Source organism: Crocuta crocuta, unplaced genomic scaffold (genome assembly GCF_008692635.1).
Source record: "Crocuta crocuta isolate KB4526 unplaced genomic scaffold, BGI_CrCroc_1.0 scaffold2, whole genome shotgun sequence".
NCBI lineage: Eukaryota > Metazoa > Chordata > Mammalia > Carnivora > Hyaenidae > Crocuta > Crocuta crocuta.
The window spans coordinates 4,462,845-4,479,008 of NW_027528640.1; the positions used below are offsets into that span (position 1 = coordinate 4,462,845).

The 16,164-nt window shown below is 40.7% G+C and overlaps 1 protein-coding gene across 1 annotated transcript in view; it reads right to left on the minus strand.

Annotated features, from left to right (window-relative positions):
* PRKG1 (protein kinase cGMP-dependent 1) overlaps nt 1-16,164 on the minus strand; it is a 1,238,678-nt gene that overhangs the window by 150,650 nt on the left and 1,071,864 nt on the right. The gene's annotated exons all lie outside the window — the stretch shown is intronic.

A 16,164-nucleotide genomic window follows, 5' to 3' on the forward strand; every position in this document is an offset into this window, starting at 1 on the left:
ATGGAGTTGCTATCTCCATTTTTCAGGGGGGGGGGGGGCATTTGAAGCTCTAGGACCTTATGTGAGAAGCACAGAAACAATTATACTACAAAGGGAAAAATTGCAAATCCCACAAACTAAGTATATATGATGGGAAGGGATTTGGAAGGAAAAAAAGTAAACTTCATACAGGTAGAAATTTTAGGAATGACTGTGTGAAAAAGGACTTGTCAGGTCCAGAATTTGTTTTTGTACAGACAGTAGAAATTGTGTTCTAGAGGAAACAGCATGGATGGTGCAATGTGTTGAGAAGTCAAGTTCGCTGGAAACAAGTTGGAGTAAGGGCATATGAAAGATTCATCCAAAAAGGCAGGCTGGGGCTAGACTGTAGCAGAGAAAACTAGGCTGTGACATTCATAGGTTTTAATTATTTACTTAAGGGCATGCAAGGGACGTGATCCTAAGCTTTAAGAGGATCCTGGTAACATCAAGTCATATATGGGACTAAACAAGATATGGAAAGACCACTCAGGAGTTCATTTGGAAGACAAGAGTCTGAAGAAGTAACTCTTCAAGATCCCTAAGATTTTTCCTAGGCAGGTAAATAGTCTGCCTCAATAGAACTCCCCATCCACATCCCTCCCCAAAGTTAAGAAGAACCACACACACATACACACACACACACACACACACACACACACACACACACACTAAAGAATATGGATAATCAGTAAGGTTTGTGGACCACCAAGATCACCTATGTTGAAATGACTCATACTCTACCGTGTCCTAGATTATTCTTTCCCCTGGAGTACTTATGGCCTTAGTTTTTGCATCCATAAAATGTGTCTTTAGGCAGAGGGCAGGAAAAAATGTGCAGAGAACCTAGATAATTATAATACAATTTAATTAGAAGTTAAAATTAATATGCAACGGAACGGCCAGAAGACAGAGAGCCGCCATCTTGCTGGGAGCCCTTTAGGTGTGGACTTCCTGGAAGAAATCATGGAGGGGCTGAGTTAGGTGGAGACAAAGTAAGAGGCGGGATGGAGTCGAGTCAGGTGAGAAGTGAGCAGACATTCATGGCAGAGGACTGAGAAGCAAAGGCACACAGTTGATAAATAGTAGACACTCTATAAACGTGTCTGTGCTTTGGAGCACTATAGTGAGAGTCAGGGAGTAACATATCACGTTGGAGAGGAAGGCAGGAGCCAGATCACAGGAGGACTAGAGAGAGAGCCAACCTACTTAACACGAGATAAAAGTGGTGAGCTCTCAAATGACACAGCACAGTGGCTCCAGGAAACTCCATCATGGAGCCATTTCACCTTGGTCCTCAAGAACACGCTATTTATATCCAAAGAAAGCCTAAAATTAGATAGGATCAAAACATTCCCATGGACTCACACAAAAGAGATCATCTGTCAGCAACCAACTTCCTGAATTATATTTAAAATATCTCTTAGTGCCAAAGCAACAGAACGATTATCATGTGAATATCTACCATCTTTCCTCAACGATTTTAGTAAGAATAGAAAAAAGTCACAAAATTTACTGATTTTGTTAGCTACAAATCCTATAATCCCAGGGAAAGTTATCAACAAAGGCCATGGTTACACTACCCAGCAAGCACAATAGTTAAAACCAAGTGCCAATCGTGCTGTGTGTTCTCAATTGTCTAATTTAAAAAAGACACATATGCTTCTCCAAAATATTTTCTGTATCATTTTTCCCCCTTCCATCTGAAACTTCTTATATTGTAGGATATAAACAGTATGGGCACTGGAGTCCAACACACTCAGTTCGGGACCCTACTACTTATTTATCTTTGGAGAAGTTACTTAATGTTGTTGAGCCTCAGTCTGCTTCTGTAAGAAGCCATGGTGCTACAATATCTATATGGCAGGCTGATAAAGATTCAAGAAGATAATCAAAAGACCTCTGGGAAAATTCCGGCATGTGTTGACATTGGTGAACGTGTCTTGGCCAAGTGTGATTAGCTACTTTCTCAATCCAGGGGAATTCACCTCTGTTTGGGCACCTGCCTTTGGGATGCAATCTAACTTCCCTAAAGGACAGCAGCCCACCTCTCTCCAGAACATGCCGCTTACACAGAATTTGTCACAGAGGTAATAACACTGCAGTTGTGGGCAGGCTCGTTGTTGCAGGTGGTGTCAGCCATGTGGGTCATCCATGCTTCTCCTGAGTAATCGGCCTGTTTGTATTGAATGGATGCTGTGCTTTTGCTGGAAAATGCAGTTCCAAAAGCTGGCCCAGCCCCCAGGGTCACACCAGACTTCCCAGGACAGATTCTGGCTCTGGTTTTTCTCTTTGCCTATCTTCCCCCAGCCGTACACACACGATTTCCCCTCTGTCTCAGTTTCCTAATAAGATCTTCCCAGGCTGCTAATCTTTCTTCCTTCCTCCCTCCATCTTTCTAAAAACATAAACCAAAAAACCCCAAACACTGTTGTGAAATGAGCAGATTCCGAACAGATCACAAAACCAGAGCTCTCCTGCACAGGCATCCTCAACCTAAAACAAAGTCCCTTATAGACTATTTAGAGTCACCTTTTTGATAAACATGACTCTGATTTTGCCTCCAAGATGCACAGCACAGGCACTAAGGAGGGTTCTGTGGTGGGTACAGAACAGAAGACCTGGGACCATCATTCAAAGCCAAGGTCTTTGGCACTGATATATATTTCCCATGCAGGGCCATTGTGTTGGCGTTAACAAATCGAGTGTTTGTGGGGAATTTCTATTTGAATAGATGGTGAGTGTTCATTAACTCCCTTTCTTCAGATGGCCAGGAGGTCAAATTATGTATTTTATTTACCAGGAAAATAAGCTTGGAAAATTAATCTGGTTTTATCTCCTTTGTCTACTTTGATAGAAACATTTTTAGAAGTTCCACACCCTATTCCGCACTGACAGTGCAGAGCCTGCTTAGGATTCTCTCTCCACCTCTCTCTCTGTCCCTCCTCTGCTCATGTGCTATGTCCTGCTCTCTCAAAATAAATAAATAAACCTAAAAAATAAAAGTTCCGTGCCCTACTAGGAAAGTGACAGGGCACAGGCAAAAGAATTATCCACATTTTATGCTGAAGGAAAATAATGTGGTTTTCAGAAATCTGCCTAACAATATCTCTCATGGAAATTCTTGATTTTGCTCCTACACACTCCTCCTCCGGGACCTTGAGAACCCTCCAAGGCCACACCACATACTTCCTGAAATTATCCTTCTTCCTCAAAATTAATACAAAATTTCACTTTAGTTACCATTACTATCATTGAAACAGTTATTGGAGAAGAAAGTTACACTTCTGGATGATGTATATCTTTAAAAGGCAGTTTCTTTGAGTAATAAAGTATGATCTGTAGAATGGGCCAGCACCGGGCTTTACACTTAGAACACAGTGAACACAATTAGAAGAGAAATAACTCGCTGTTCTGTTGCCTTCCTTATTTATAGTACATGTTACGAGAGACGACTGGCCACATTACGCATGACAGAGCAGAATATGATCCACTCGGGCAGCGATATTGGGAGGAACTTCTAAGCAAAGCACACCTAGGCATCTGTGAGAGGTCATGGTTCAAAGACAGAACAAGGACAGGGGTGCTTCTCTGTCCTGACAGGGGATACCGCCAGGGGCCAGAGACCTCTGGAAAAAACATGTACAGACTCCAAAGCTTTTCACAAGGTTATTTCACCAGCTGTCACAGAGATTAGAAGCGATCACCTCTGGCACATCCCTGGCTTCCTTCGAATAATTTTATCATGCTAATGCATGTTTTTACATCTTAAATGATCTTTGAGAGTTTACTGAGAGAAGGATGGCATGGGGCAGGGTAGACAGGGGACCATAAAAACCAGACTCGACATTTGTGTTACTCCTCAGACTAGTTCTGGGATATCTGCTGGCAATCCATCTCTCTGAGTCTTGATCTGCCCACTCTGTAAAATGAAAACAATGTGTGTTTTCTGTGTAAACGTATAAATATTTTTGCTGACATCTGTGTGTGTGTGCATAATTAAAAAAAAAGATATGTTCTGAAATAACTCCTGGAATCCATATATGTGCCAACAACTAGATCTATGCTCTATTGTGTACAAACCCAGATTTTCATGATATATTCTACCACATTTTTATGACCTTGGGGATTATGCCCGCCCTACTCTATTTCACACAGAGATCATGTTTTCTCTCTTATGTATGGTCTCTAGGATCAAAGCAGTAAGTAGCAGAATTTGGGGACTGACAAATAACACTCAAAAGCAAGCCTGTATAGCGACACATTGGGGATGAAAATCTATGGCTCACAGACTCAAAGGGACAGTTTTATTACCTTAAATAATAAGAATTTACCAAAAACACTGTCATCTTGTTCCTTAAGCAGCTGCCACTTTCAAGATCTTTCCAATGTTTCCCAGACAATTTATTTAGAGCATTGACACATGAGATGAAGCAACATTTTAAAAGTTCAAGTGATTATTTACAGAGATTATTTCAGAAAAACATGTAATAATCTTTTCGGTAATGGCGTAAATATTTTGAGACATTGCAGAGGCTGGAGAAAGTTTCCCGAAGGACACACACTGCTCAACAGGCATTATTTGAAAATGTCATTCCTTCGACTTTCAAACTCATTTAAGAATTTAAAGTATTTAAGTTCAGATTTTAGATGTCATCATAAATCCCGTTTCTTTACTGTTATCTAGCCATCAAAACACAGCAGAACAGAGACACAAGACCACAACTGTCTAAATGTACTGCTCCGTCACAGGAGAAATTCGGGGGGAACCCTTCCCTTGACTGGTCACGACTCAAGGACACTGAGAGGATATTGCTGCTTCTGGGTAACATCTTGTTCTGCTCATCCTGCTGGCTGGGAACCGGTTACCACTGTGTTTCTATCACAAAATGTTCACACTCCACTCAGCTGCATTCTGCCTTTGCTTTCGGGACCTCGTTCAAATCCAATCTCTCCCACGATACTTTCTCCATCTCTGATTCACACTTAACGTGAATGGGGGTCAGGATAGGACACCCTATGACATTAAAGATAATGTGAGGTTTTTTAACCACACATACATTAATGTGACAGGATCAGATATAGAAGTAACTTGTTACAGCAGCTGAAAGGTTTTTGAATAATCTATTTCCAAATATGAAGGACTAGAGCCCTTCAGGATATCCTTACAGTAAGGACATTCTTGGAGTGCCTGGGTGGCTCAGTGGGTTAAGCGTTGGACTCTTGCTTTTGGCTCAGGTCATGATTTGTGGGTTCAGAGCCTGCATTGGGCTCTGTATTGACAGCACAGAGCTTGCTTAGGATTCTCTCTCTTTCTCTCTCTCTCTCTGCCTCCTCTTTTTTCATGCTCTCTTTAAAAATAAACTTAAAAAAAGACACCTTCATCATCAGTCATCATCATCATCATCATCATTATCATTACCACTACAAGCTTTCATGAAAGAAATGGGAGAAATAATCAGGAACTACTGTAACTTAAGATTTATGCAGATCTTAACGCTTCTCATGAGGACTATTGATGACATGTGCCACCGGACAAAAACTGTGAAGTGCTGATGCAAACAACACAATTTAAAACTTACTTACAGGCCATTTTACATTGTTCTCTGAAGATTTAATATATGTAAGCTACTCCTCTCACCAGCCTGTGAGTTTCTGGAGCAAGCAGGTTGTCAGATGTAACAAGTAAAAATTCAAATTTAGCAAATATTACATGGGACAGACTTAGAATGGAAAAGAACTATTCATTATGTATCTGAAATGCAGACTGAGCCTCAGATTGAAATTCCATCAGGGGCTCTGTGTTCCATGTGGTGACCTCCTAGTCCAGAAGGAAGTCATCTGAGTAGTCTTTTTATACCTCCAACGTGCCTGGTTCAGTGGTGGACACCCGGAGGGCCTTCATTAAATACTTACGGACTGATAGTTTGCAGACTTATTTCATTGCTATTTTAAACACAAGCATTAAGAGAAAGGAACAAAAGTGAACACTCACTCCTCTGGATAGTTTCAAAAGAAATGAAGAAAAGCGCCGAGAGCCCCATTCTACCTCGACTGCAGTCTTGCCCAGCACTCTCCTACCTGCTGCTGAGCCAAAGTTACCTTAAAGACACACCTTAATTTCATGGGCACTTCAGGGTCATGACCTCGTCTTTTACACAGGTTTCAAAATAGGCCAGGTTCACTCCTTACCAACTTCCTGGGATGCATTCGAGAGGAACCAACTGCAAAACCACGAATGACCCAGCAGCCCAGAAACGGTAACATGGAGTGTCCACAGGCTTCGCTATTTCTGCTTCCTTCTGGAAGTGGAGTCAGGTTAGACCCAGAGGTGCAGATCTTCCAGTTGGTTACAAAAAAAGCTGTTGTCTCTTAATTTCACTAAATAAGACAACTGTCCACTTTGCATATAAATTTGGTAAGTTTCTCCTTTAAAGATTTTAAGAAAGTAAAGACATCACTGGTTGTTAAAATAGCACCTGTGTGGACTTCATTTAGTTTTCCACGATGTTTATTGTGAATTTAAAGAAAATAGCATCAATACAGGTCAGATGAAAGTGAATCCAACCTCTAGTGAAATTAAATTAAAAGCATATTTAGATTTCCACATTCTTCCAGAAAAGCAAAGAAGAAAATTATGTATTTATGGTTGGATTCTGAAAATCAAGAGATCATTGCTCATTAACTGTCAATTCACCAGGTAAAGGATTAAGTAACATTGAAAGGTACTGAGTATGCACTGTTCTGGTCATTGCACTTTGATCTGTATTAAAGACATATGGTGACCTCAATTTTTACATGTCGATAATGCTACATGACTTCCCTTATAACTGACTTCTAATATAGTCTCTAGCAATTAAAATATCATTAAATCATTACCTTCGGGAAATGTATCCATCACTCATCTTGTTGCTAAAATGGCATTCAGTTCTAAATTTAATGCGTTTACATATATATAAAATAAGGTATCGACTAAAAGTGAATATGAAAACATAGCCATCACTTAATCATTTTTTCAGAGCAGCACAGCTAAAAATTAGGATTTATGATTACTTTTAAATGTGAGTTAGAATGTAATTCTAAGCTGAAATAATTTATGGGCTATATATACATATTAGTATATATCTATTTTAAAGTCTTTATAGAAGACAGTTTATATCGTCACGGAATTAAGGGCTGATTTTAATTTAATTTTTTTCTAAGACTTGTTTTTCCTGACTATGAGAAACACTCAACAAGCTATAGAAATCCTGGGATTTACATTTTATTGACTTAACTGATGACTGAAAACTAATAACCACCTATAGCTATTTTGTATAAAGAAAATAATGAGGCTTTCAAACTCATCTGATCTTCTTTAATATTACTATCATTTCCCCTAAATTATCTATAGACATATATTTCTGTCTATCCAAACATAGACTGGATTTGAGCTAAGTTTGAAGGTCTGGCTGAGGTGGATTCTGCTAAAACACCCCTGAGCATGTCAACCATGCTTACATGCATTGCTGCACTTAACCTTCACCCAGAGGTGAAGTAAGTATTAAGATCATGAAGATGCTACTGAGGCTTCACACTCCCTACTGGCTGCCCTGTATCTTGAAAAGACATAGGAATTACAGATGGAATAATTTTACAGAGTACTTAATTGTAGAGTCTCCTATTTTTATCTCATTCTGTTTGAACAATTTGTCTTTATATCAACACCTTGAAGGGACTATTCTTACCAACACACCTAGCAAAGAGTTACATATATAATAGACATTTCTAAACAATTCCATGAATAAATAAAAAACTATTGATAAGCAGCTGGATTCTGTAGTTATTTTTGTAGCCTCTCATTTCCATCAGCAAGTAAGAGGCAGCACTATTATTACTTGCAGCTGATGTATTTTTATAATGTATTGTGGGGAGGTAGGTAGATGGGTAGGAGCATTTCACACTGTAGTGGATGCCATCAGTACTCTGCCCATTTCCTGTTGGGTCCCTTTACCATTGTAGCACACATAGGCTCACACCATACTTACTCCCCAACCCCCAAAGCTGGGTCTTCTAAAAGGGAGGGCCGCTCTCAGGCAACTGGAATCTATCCGTCTATAAGTAAGCAGGAAATTCCTGCGAATTTACTTGGGGAGGGTAGTCTTATCCCAAGACTAGGGTGCATGAGTATGACTTCTTGGGTTCTCTTGTCCTCAGTCGGCTCAGCTCTCATGCATGCCTTGCACCGTTTCCAGAGACTTACCTGCATCACTGAGCCAATGTCGGGCTCCCTGAGACTTTGCCTGGTACCACAACCATTTCCTCACTCCTTATCTATTTCTCCTGGCAACACTACATAGATAAGTCACTTTTGTAAGAATCTTGGTCTCCAGGTTTGCTTCCTAGCCTAAAGCAAATGTCTTCTCCCATACAGCCAGGATGCATGGGAGACACTGAAAACAGTCCGTGTTTTTAATCACAAGTGTCAACTAAAGAAATGACGCTGTGGTGGGCAGACCGATACCTCTCAAAGATGTCCACATCCTCATTCTGGAACCCACGAACATCATGTTACATGGCAAGGTGGTATTAAGGGATTAATGGATGAAACTAAGGTTTTCAATCAGCTGACCTTAAAGAGAGAGTATCGTGGGTTATCCAGGTGGGCCTGATGTAGTACCAGCAGTGGCAGAGAAACAGAGAGAAGGTTGTGCACTGAGACTCGCCTGGCCACTGCTGGCCAGGAAGAAAGCAAGAGGACCTCATGCAGACAGTTACCAGAAGCCTTGAGAAGCTGTAAGAGGCAAGAAAGCAGATTCTCCTCTAGAACCTCTGGAAAGGAGCTCAGCACTGTCTAAACCTTGATTTTTCCCCAAAGGAGACCTATCTCAGACACGTTGTCTCCAGAACTAAAAGATAATAAATTTGTGTCGTTTTATGCAATTTAATCTGTGGTATTTTATTACAGCAGTAGTAGGAAGCTAATACAATCACTGCCCGTTTAATTCTGGCTCTGAGAGCTCATGCCTGGCTGGCCTTGGGTGGGACGCTTTAACATCTATGAGCCTCGACTGCCATATTGATAACATAGCCATCTACTTCCTAAAGTTGTTAAGATGCAATCAGTCAGTATATACATTACTTAGAGGAACACTTGGCCCTGAAGAATTCATTGCATGGTGGTGACTCTATTACCATTGTAAGTGTGCTGTTCTATGTGCCTGGAAAACTTTGAACTTTTTCTTCCTCTGTGGTCATGTCAACCTATGGGGTATGAATAGAATTTCAAGAAAGGAATATACATGTAATATCCACGTAAGGAAACACCACTCTGTGCCCTAACTCAGTAAGGGCTCACGCATATTAAATAAACAGTATTCATAAAATATGTGGGATATTTAAGAAACTATGGCAAATCCATGTTCCTTAATATTTTTCAAGACAGAAAACCTGGCAAAATGAAATGGAACTTGGGTTCCTGTCTCCAAACTAAGGCAGTATTCGGTTTAGACCAATAGCCTCTGAAAACTGTATTCTATTATCAAATTAGGGCAGGAATGAAACAGAGAAACAAATTTGTTTGTACATTTCCATCATTTTTTTTCAGAATTATTTCAGAAATGCAGAGATACATGCATGAGTGACTTTTGAATTATTAAAACTAAGCCAGGGAGACACATTCATCAACATGAATGGCAGGTATATGAACATCCAAATTCTATACGGGTATTTGCATCCATCCATCAAACTGCCTTGGCGGAGGCAACCTTAAGAGAAGTTCTTCCAGATGTCTCTCATCACTATGTTTGAGCGACAGTGCAGAACCACCAAAAATGAAGAACTGGAAGGAGCATTAAAGGTGTCATTGTCTGCAAGCTACCTGCACTTCTTTATGGAAGAAACTTCATCTTTTCACTGGTTTGGGGGAAAATCCCAGTTAGCACTGAAACAGCTATAAATAAGAGGTTAGAAAAGAATTAAAATGAAGGAAAGGCAATCTACAGATGCCAGCCCCAGGAACTGTATGGAACAGACAAAAGCAATTTATACAACTCACCCTGGAAAAAATGCCCTCATTTTGGCCATCGCTTCATGTCAACTGAGTAGTTTCTTGGCAACAGATATTGCTCGTTTCCCTCAGAGGGATAAAGGAAGACTTTGTATACAGTTGCAGGGTCTTTTGTTTTTGTTTTTATTTTTAAGAAAAGCATAGATTGGGATCCATTCAGGCTGGGCTCATTTTAGCTGATTTTGGGTCATTAGTAAAACCACAGCACCTCACTCTTGGTATGGTGAAAAAGGTCAGCTAATTTGGCAGAAAAACAAACAAAGACATGGTTTCACTGGACACACTGTGCCTGGGTGGATTCAGGCACGTGACAAGCACACATCCTTTACCACCACACACTGGGTGTGCTCATTTCTAGCTCCACATGTCCCTTTAGTGCTACTGGAAAAAATAGTCCAACTATTGGATTCTGGACTCATGCCAGCTCTTCCCCAGAGGCAGCAAGAGAAGCATTAAAAACACAATCAGCTATTAAAATACAACATTAACAAGCCCTTCCTGGGCATCACACCAAGTGGGATTCCTTTCCTAAGCCTTTTCACTTGGCATTCAATTCTTGGTGCCCTGAGAAGGCTGAGAACCTCCCAGAACCTCTCTCCTTGCTGCTTCATCAGCATCCACAAGCCCAGGGCTCAAGTCCGCTGGAGCGACACTGCCAGAGTGGCTTTACTGAATTTAAGGCCCTCCTTGCTCCTTTGTGGGTAGGTCACTGTAAGAAAACTAGACCAAGAATACACCAACGTCATCATCAATGCTTCCCAGCAGCAGAAGAGCTATGTGCCAGGCAACATTCCAGATGTGTCTTGAGCATCATCCTATCCCTCCCATATTCTCTACCTCTGAGGAAGGTGGCCGTTTCTTCAATATTCCAGCTAAGGGAAAGGCGGATCACTGGATAGAGCCAACCCAGGATTGCCTGACTGCCCAGTGGGAAACCAGGCTTCTACATCCGGTTATTGATTCCAACCCTCTCAGTATCTAAGTCACTACAAAAGGTTGACATTGTAAAGGCGATCATGGTTATTTTTTTTGTTTTGTTTTGTTTTGTTTTTAATTTTGACCCAGTAAAAACTTATATAAAGATTATCCTCCAAACCTCTGGGCTCCATTTCTTCCATTTCCTGCATACGTCTCCCCACAAACCACCAATCATTCCTGCCAGGAGTCCATGTATTTGAAAGAAAAATAAATTAAGAGTCCAGAGGATCCACAATAATCAGCTTGCATCAAAATGCCACGTGACACTGTAGTTAGAGAGAGACGCTGGGCACAGCAGTCTTTCCAGGACATTTCACAGGGAAAAATCTCGTCCTTGACTTTGACTTTTGTAAAATAATCGCCGCCCAGTTCTATGATACAGTGACTGATTATACATCCATGCCTTTCAGAACAATTTGGAAGAACTATGTTTAAAGGTGTTCCACATTTTCAACCATCTTGCTACATTATTACCATAAAAAAACCTGGTAGCCGTAAGTGAAAACCAATTAAGAAAATTACGAAATTATTTTGCAATTTAATGAACAGGTTCTCCTTGGAAGTGTTCTCTATAACTTGAGATCTCCATAATTATCTGCATAGAAGGCAACTTAACAACGGTTCACTTATTTTATAATCTGACTCCTTTCTTACCCACTGTCACTTGCAGAAGCTTTTAAGAAGTGATGGAGATTGAATTAATTGAGATTTTTAAAATTTTTTGGTCAACTTCCCTGTTGGAATGAATCACCTTCTCCACTTTGTTTCCACTATCTTTACATTTTGCCTATTGTACCTGTCTTCGAGTCATCCACAGATCGAGTTAAGCATAACTCCCCATTGGTTTCTTATTTAGATACTTAGGCCATCTGAACACCCATCGGGCCCACTCACTTTTTAGGAGTTCAGAGGTGAGTGCTATTCATCCTTTCAAACCTCCAATTTAAGAAAATCGTCACCTTCCCAGTTTCCGGTTTCCCTACCCAACCTGGAGTAGGCACCCTCCTCTGTATCCTCAAGATGTGACACTATCAAGGCTTCTCACGGTCTGTTTTACATTTAAATGCCTACTTACGTCCACTCTGTCATATTGTTTCCTCAAAGGTTTTGCAGTATCTGGCCCTCAAATGTTCTTAATAAACGTTGATGTAAAATATAATGTAATATGAAAGAGACCCTGTTCAAATTCCTGTTAAAAATTTGCCCCGTCTCTCTAAAAAGGTCGCTGGACACTCACTATACCCTTTAATGGGACCCCACCCCACCACCCCCCAGCAGCACTGTAGGGACAGTGTGAGAATAACAGGAATGCTTACCCAGGATTCATGAAAAATCGATACAATGAGAAGAATGGTGGAAACTGGCTTTGTAAGGAACACAGGGCTATCAAAAGGCACTGTTTTTGTGAAATGTATACTTTTAAAATTAAATACCTGTGAGACATCTTCTTGAAGTAGAAACGATTATTGCTTCAGTTAACACACATATTCAGTCTTTGCTGAATTAACCTCTGTGGCTTTTTCTTCTTTTTAACTTTGCAATTCCAAGTAATTTTTTTTGTGGATGGATTTTTTTTCCTTACTTGACTAAAATCTGTATATTCCATTCTGGCATTCCATAGAACTATTCTTTATAGCAGTGTTACTGATGGCTTTGCAAATAAAACAAGAATAGTTTACTTTTTAAAGAACGTTTTAGATTTAAAATCTCTTTTTTTTTTCTTTTTTTTTTTGCTCCAAGGAACCAAGAATTATGCTGTACAAAGCCTACGGACCCCCCAAATCAATGGTGATGATTCTAACACCTTCAAACAATATTTTAATTTTTAAAAAGCCAATAGCATTCTGTATTCATATATGAGACATCTAAAAATTACCACTCCATTCATGAAATAATTAGTTTTAGAAAGCATGGGCACGTAATCTTGTTAAGACATCTAAGATTTGACAAGAAAACAAAACCTTCTTATTGGAGAATCAATTAGTTTGCAGAAGATCTTAATGAGTTGAATTTAATCTAATTAAATACAGAAGTAAAGTGTAAGATCAAAGTGGTAAAGAAGAAGAAAAAAAAAACCCACAAATGCCAAACTGATAAAATATCACAGCATAACCTTGATTAAATTGTGGTTGTCTTATCAATGAAGGCTGCCATGATGACATTAAATCTTTAAAACAAACACCAACATAGCAATTCCATTTAATAAATATTAAGTTAATGGAATGCAAATCAACAGCTATATCTTCTTGTGAATACCTCCTAATCAAATATTTAACAACTGTCCTATGGAACGTAAAATGGTAGATAAAAGACACTTGTTAGAAATCTTCCTTGTCTTCTTTTTTCCCAGAGAACACAAATGAAATTCCTATATACCAGAAATGTGATTTAAGAGCCAAAAAAGTGCTATTAACTGGTGGAGCTACCTAGGCATGAATATTTTTAAAAACATGGACCCATTCTTTGCCCAGAGCCAAAGAGGTACAGGGGACTGTATCATACAAACTGGGTTCAAATTTCTGTTCTCCATCTTTCTGTAGCTAGAACTTTGGTTAACTTTATTTACCCTCTCAGATCCTCAACTTCATGGCTACAGAAGAAGCATAACAGATCGTCTCCAGAGTTGTAAGAATTAACTGAGATAATGCGTATTAAACCCTTAGCTCCTCATCCAACCTGGAGCGAGTAGTAATTATATGACATCTGATCATCCTAACAACACACACTGATGATTCTTCCCTCCAGCGGGACTTAGGACAAATGCCGATCGCCGTCCTTGTTATAAAACAGCCTAGAGGAGTCCATTTTAATTTCGCTATAAATTCTATTTGTAACTAAGAAGGGACATTATATGTCTATTACAGTAAATTACATACATATAATTACATCATCGCTAGTGAGGCCGGGATCCAGAGAATGCACGGTCACAGAGAACCACTCTGCTAACTGTTGTCTACTCAAAGGAAGGAGTTGGTGGGGAAGCCAAGATCCTACAGTCTTCACTGCACTTCCACAGGGGAAATAGGGAAGGGGGCCCATGCAAGGGGGAAATGCAGCCAAACAGGAAGGTCGTACTGAGAGGAGCAAACCGGCTCACAGTGTCACAGTCCAGGGCTCACTGACTCCTCAGCCTGTGGGGGCTGGGAGGATGGTGGCCCAGGTACACATCCCCTCCTGCAGCCTGAGGCTGTGCAAAGCCGTGGGCCAGGGCTGCCTGTTCATCAGGTTTTTAAAGAGAAGCCAAATGTGTTTATGCAAAAATGCCCTGACTTTTAAATTCGGTTAAAATGCTTGTAAACACAGGGCAAGTTGTAAAAACATACCGAAAGGCCATGGTCTGGGTCCTCTGTTTAGAGACAAGTTCTCATGGCAGATGTAACATCAGACTATAGCAGTATCAGTGACAAGAGCCAGGAAGTAGGGTACTGAGATGGGAGGGAATGTCCAGGCCCTCCAGCCTCCCAGCACAGATGCCGCTCTATTTTTATCTGGAAGGTTCTTCCCCACCACCATCTATCTACCTCTCAGACACCCAGCTTCCAAGGGCTCCTGCTCAGAGGACCTCTCCCTGACCCCTCTACCAATCACAGCACCCACACTTAGATGCTAACATATGGCCAGTAAGACTGTGCTTTGCATTTAATAGCAAACCTGATCACTAAATACACTGAACAACACACGGGATGAGTCCTCACTGGGTTTTGTGTAATGTGATGTCCTCGATGTAGCCACATGCAACGGTCACTCAAAGGGGTGTCATTTACTCATCTTCCCTTTCAGCTCTGAGCTATTTCAGATGACAGGAGTACATATTTTGTGTCTTCATTCAGTAGCTTCCTCGATGCTAAATAAATACGTAATGGGTGTTCACCGGATGCCATGAAAGCACATCATTAAGTGGCCATTGTTACAGAAGTTCATGATTGATGAAAAAGGAGACCAGCTCCTGCCTTCATCTCTCCTGTTGCTTCCATACCAATTTGTTGGGATTTGGTGGCCGAGGGTGACTGCACTCAGGCCCCGACACAGAACACGTGAACTACATGATCTATCAGAAGGTGCAAAGTGCCATGGCCAAGGTTAAAGAGCAGAAGGAAGGGAGCGGTCATATGGGCCCTGGGTATGTGGGAGCAGGGGGTGTCATGGTAGATGTCACTAGGAGGGTGATGATGATGAATTCAGCCAGGCAATTATATGGACAAAGACTGTTCCAGGACCAGGACATGCCTTAGAGCCCAAAGGCCAGGGTGCCCTGTGTGTCCACAAGATGAGAAAGGAGGTGGACTCATCACAGGGGCGAGGAGCAGGACAGGAGGCTGGGGTCAGGGGCTGCAGAGATGGTAGGGACTGGCAGGCCATGTTTTTAAAAGTTGATTGATTTTTTAAGAGAGAGAGACAGAGGCAGAGAGAGATTGAGAGAGAGAGAGAGAGAGAATATCCCAAGCAGGAGCCACACTCTAAGTTCAGAGTCCAATGCAAGGCTCAAACTCATGAGCCATGAGATCATGACCTGAGCAGGAACCAAGAGTCAGAAACTTATTGGACTGAGCCCCTCATGTACCCACCCCCCAACAGGCCACTGTAAAGACTGCAGATGAATGAGTGCTGGAGAATCAAGTGGCCTCAAGTCAGTAGTCCCAGAGGATGGGAAAAGAGACGTATGAAATAGAACCAAAGAACATGATCCAATTTAGGTACAGTGAACAGGTATGGGTTCACTCTGATTTTTGCACTCAGATATCCAACCAGCAGTGACAGGAACAAAATAAATAAAATGGAAGAATACTGGGGTTATAAAAATGAGAGCTGTGTGTAATAGAGAGACAGAACCAGGTATTATGAGTATGAATGAATGTACAGTGGTTAAATTTTAAAGATAGAAAAAAAATACCAAAGGACAAAGAAACAGCACAACACCAAAAGAAAAGAAATATATTAGCATGATTGACAAATGTGGAAGAATCTAGGTTTATGAACGGCTACCTGAAATACAGACATGGTTGTGTGAATTTGGTTTCATAGAGATCTAGGTACATTTTCAGGACTCTGATTATATGTAAGACCTCATTTTCTCAATCATAATCAAACTACAAGAAGAATTTGCAACATCTTCAAAATAT